The following is a 4,717-nucleotide window of genomic DNA, read 5'->3' as shown; positions in this document are numbered from 1 at the left end:
GCAGGCAGGCCGGCAGGGAGGCAGGCAGGCCGGCCGGCCGGCAGGCAGGCAGGCAGGCCGGCCGGGAGGCAGGCAGGCCGGCAGGGAGGCAGGCAGGCCGGCCGGCCGGAGGGCCGGCAGGCAGGCAGGCCGGCAGGCAGGCAGGCAGGCAGGCCGGCAGGGAGGCAGGCAGGCCGGGAGGGAGGGAGGCCGGCCGGGAGGGAGGCCGGGAGGGAGGGAGGGAGGGAGGCAGGCAGGCAGGCAGGCAGGCCGGCCGGCCGGCAGGCAGGCAGGCAGGCCGGCCGGGAGGCAGGCAGGCCGGCAGGGAGGCAGGCAGGCCGGCCGGCCGGAGGGCCGGCAGGCAGGCAGGCCGGCAGGCAGGCAGGCAGGCAGGCCGGCAGGGAGGCAGGCAGGCCGGGAGGGAGGGAGGCCGGCCGGGAGGGAGGCCGGGAGGGAGGGAGGGAGGGAGGCAGGCAGGCAGGCAGGCAGGCCGGCCGGCCGGCAGGCCGGGAAGGAGGCAGGCAGGCAGGCCGGCAGGGAGGCAGGGAGGCAGGGAGGCAGGGAGGCAGGCAGGCAGGCCGGGAGGCAGGCAGGCCGGCAGGGAGGCAGGCAGGCCGGCCGGCCGGCAGGCAGGCAGGCAGGCCGGCCGGGAGGCAGGCAGGCCGGCCGGCCGGAGGGCCGGCAGGCAGGCAGGCCGGCAGGCAGGCAGGCAGGCCGGGAGGGAGGCAGGCAGGCCGGGAGGGAGGCAGGCAGGCCGGCCGGGAGGGAGGCCGGGAGGGAGGGAGGGAGGGAGGGAGGGAGGGAGGGAGGCAGGCAGGCAGGCAGGCAGGCAGGCAGGCAGGCAGGCCGGGAAGGAGGCAGGCAGGCCGGCAGGGAGGCAGGGAGGCAGGGAGGCAGGCAGGCAGGCCGGGAGGCAGGCAGGGAGGCAGGCAGGCCGGCAGGGAGGCAGGCAGGCCGGCCGGCCGGCAGGCAGGCAGGCAGGCAGGCCGGCCGGGAGGCAGGCAGGCCGGCAGGGAGGCAGGCAGGCCGGCCGGCCGGAGGGCCGGCAGGCAGGCAGGCCGGCAGGCAGGCAGGCAGGCAGGCAGGCCGGGAGGGAGGCAGGCAGGCCGGCAGGCAGGCCGGCAGGCAGGCAGGCAGGCCGGGAAGGAGGCAGGCAGGCAGGCAGGCCGGCAGGGAGGGAGGCAGGGAGGCAGGCCAGCCGGCAGGCAGGGAGGCAGGCCGGCAGGCCGGCAGGCCGGCAGGCAGGGAGGCCGGCCGGGAGGGAGGCAGGCAGGCAGGCAGGCCGGGAAGGAGGCCGGCAGGCAGGCCGGCAGGGAGGCAGGCAGGCTGGCAGGCAGGCCGGCAGGGAGGCAGGCAGGCTGGCCGGCCGGCAGGGAGGCAGGCAGGCAGGCCGGCCGGCAGGCAGGCAGGCCGGGAGGGAGGCAGGCAGGCCGGCTGGCCGGGAGGGAGGCAGGCCGGCCGGGAGGGAGGCCGGGAGGAAGGGAGGGAGGGAGGCAGGCAGGCCGGCCGGCCGGCAGGCAGGCAGGCCGGGAAGGAGGCAGGCAGGCAGGCCGGCAGGCAGGCAGGCCGGCCGGCCGGGAGGGAGGCAGGCCAGCCGGCAGGGAGGCAAAGAAAGAAAACGTGGCATCAGCGTACCTGGTGGGCACAGGTGGTGGATCGTGCAACTGTATCTCGTGGGTTGCGAGTTCGAGTCCCACGCTGGATGTAGCGCTTACTTACAATAAAATCTTTGAAAACCCATCCATAAATACAGGAATAAACAAAACATGGCATCAAAGGGGAGTAAGTGATTGATCGATAGGGGGTGGGGATGAAACGGGAATATGTGTGTAACCCGCAACATATTCTTGATCGACGCTGCTTTCACTATTTTGCCCCGATGACTTTTTCCACAAGCGGCGGTCCCACCTGAGCGGGCTCCCTTCATCTTAAGATGTTATGCAGCGAGAGGAAAGGCGTGAGAGGCAAAAGTTAGGCAGATCCATACAAATATAGAGACAATCATCGTTTCGGAGACCAGTAGCCAAAGCTCTGCCTCCGTTTAGGACCCAATGTCGTACTTAACCTCTTTAAAAACAAATAAATACCTAAAAACCAGGTAGGGTCGTTGGCTCGGATAAGGGAGGAAGCTGAAATGCAATCATGGAGAACCACATAGGGGGTTAAGAAGTTGCAAGCCAGAGCGATTTCACCACCCGTAGCCTTTGAAATGATGATTTGGTGTCTTCGGCTCTAAGAAGGTTTCCCACCGCTCGTCATGAAGTATCGGAACACCACAAGCGGATTCCCGTGCTACGAAAACCTCTCTGCCCACATAATCTGTAACAGCCGCATTCTCTCGTATCGTGTGAGTGTAGCGTCATTAGTTGCACCACTCTGCCGTCGTTTGACCTTCCAGCGGATCGCAATTTTCGTTTCTTTTGGTGTGCGTGTGGGTATGCGTATCAGGCTATCGAAAACGATCTAGCCACGTTCGGTCCTCTTTTTCTCATTTCTCATAGATGAGTGATGGCGTCAAAGGATACACCTCAGGAAACCCCAGATGGAAGAGAGGCAAAGGGAAGGGGATTCAGAGTGCTTCTGTGTCCCGTGCCGCCCCCCCCCAACACAGCAGTCTCCCCTCCCCCCCCCCCCCCGCCGTTCCAGGTGTTGGAACAACCCGGAAGTGCCTGAATTAGGGGAGTTCTTTGACGGGGGGGGGGGGGGGGGGTTGGGGAGCACCAGTGTTTGGAAACATTGCAGGGCTTGCAAGGCTGTTGAGAAACCTCGAGTCAGTGTCGAAGGTACTTGGGGGGGGGGGGGAGGAAGAGGGGGGCGTGGGGTTTCTTTCTCTTTGAGGTGATGGAAATAGTTTGGAATGAACAGTGATGGTCCCATAGCTTTGTGAGTAGTAGACTAAGAGCCCGCTGAAGTGTACACACACATATACATTTATTTACTTATTACGTATGCATTCGTTCCAGTTGAGTGAGTGAGTGGGAGAGAGGGGGGTAGGGAGGGAGAGAATGGATCACCAAGCAGGCTCCAAGGTGTCACCACAGAGCCAGATGTGGGGGCTGAAATTCAAGAACCCCGAGATCATGACCTGAGGCAAGACTCGGGCACCTTACCGAGTGAGGCACCCAGGTGCCCTGAACTGTTCGCTTTTACAAGGATGGGAATATTTGGCATGCGAGTTGTGTTTCCAGTGTTAATAGGTGAGGCAACACATAGAATAGTAAATGCAGGCAGGCAGGCAGGCAGGCAGGCAGGCAGGCAGGCAGGCAGGCAGTCGATGTTTTCTTTTTCTTTCCCTTCTGGGCTTCAGAGGGGGATGGCGAGTGTGAGGGAGGGAGTTCATGACACTGGGCGTAGGTGTTCTTGTGAGCTGAGCGGCTTGGGAAGTTCCCCCGAACTACATGACCCCACAGGAGAACAGGAATTCCTTCTGGACAGCAAGAGAGTGGGCGACTAGCACCGCCTGAGTGTGGCAGAGCCTCAACTCTAAGTCGGGGTGGGGGAGCACTTCTGCCTTCCCATCTGGGTTCCAGGAAGGAGGGAAGCTGTCCTTCCGGTCCTGACCCTCCCTGTCTGTCCGGGGGCCCCTCAGCCGCAGAGGTGGTGTTTTGAGTTGTCCCTCTGTGGTCATCTTTTACACCAAATACTTCTGTTGAAGGTGCTTGGAGAATAACACAGGTTGAGATTTCCAAAATGATCTTGAGATCCTATTCTCTGCCCCTCCGCCCCTCCGCCCCTCCGCCCCTCCGCCCCTCCCGTGCGTGCGTGAAAACACCCCCCTCCCGCCCGCCCCCGCACACCCCCCCCTTCCCATTCCTTCTAACTACAACTGTTCCTATTTCCATCCATGTACTCCCAGACAGCTTCCTCAAGCCCCACCGCCCACCCCGTCGACCTCTTTGGGTAGTATAAAAGCGACCAACAGGCAGGGGGCGTCCGGGCACCACGGTGGTGGAGTGAGGGAGTCCGTGTGTGACGACTACGGGCCGATCGCAGCAGAGCGGCCGGGACGCAGCACCTGCCTCGCCGGCGCACGGCCTCGTCCCCAGGCACCTGGGTCAGTAGCGTTTCCCGGCTGGGGTGGGGGGAGGGGGACACGGAACGGAGGGCGCACCAAGAGGGCTCTGTGGATCGAACGGACGCCTAACCGAGACCCTCCTTCCTGCCACCAGATACCGTCTGTGGATGGTCGTCGTCTCGCCGTCACGCAGCCCCCACCAGTGCTACAACGAAAGAAACGGGTGTCCAGGATAGTAACGCAAACGAAGGCGGGGCCGATCCGATCGGGGGAAGCGGCGACAGGAGTGGAGGTGGGAGGAAAAAAAAAAAAAAAATCACGGGAAGAAAGGACAGGCGTGGGCCAGGGCGGTGGCGCCGGGGGGCAGCGGGTCAACGCTCGTCATCGAACCCGGGGACTCGGGTGGCCGACCTCACCGGGCCCAGAGTCGCTAGCGATCCACGGGTTTCCTAAACTTTGGGGTAGACGGCCGCGGCGGAGTCCAGCGTGCCGGTCAACCTCGGGGACCAGGTCAACGGACCCCCAGCTCCGCAGATCCCAGGTCACGGGGCTCGGCCGTGCTGGTAGAACTCGGGTCTCCTCGAGTCCCGGGCACTCAGGCAACCGGGGTTCGGGTCGACCCCGGGGCTAAGGGGTCGGGACTCGGGGCTCAGGTGACCGTGTCCCTGGCCCCCAGCGTGCCGGTCCGCGGTGTGCCGGTCGACCTCGGGTCTCAGATCCGCA

Source organism: Prionailurus viverrinus, unplaced genomic scaffold (genome assembly GCF_022837055.1).
Source record: "Prionailurus viverrinus isolate Anna unplaced genomic scaffold, UM_Priviv_1.0 scaffold_166, whole genome shotgun sequence".
NCBI classification, from domain to species: domain Eukaryota; kingdom Metazoa; phylum Chordata; class Mammalia; order Carnivora; family Felidae; genus Prionailurus; species Prionailurus viverrinus.
This window is presented reverse-complemented; position numbering follows the sequence as displayed.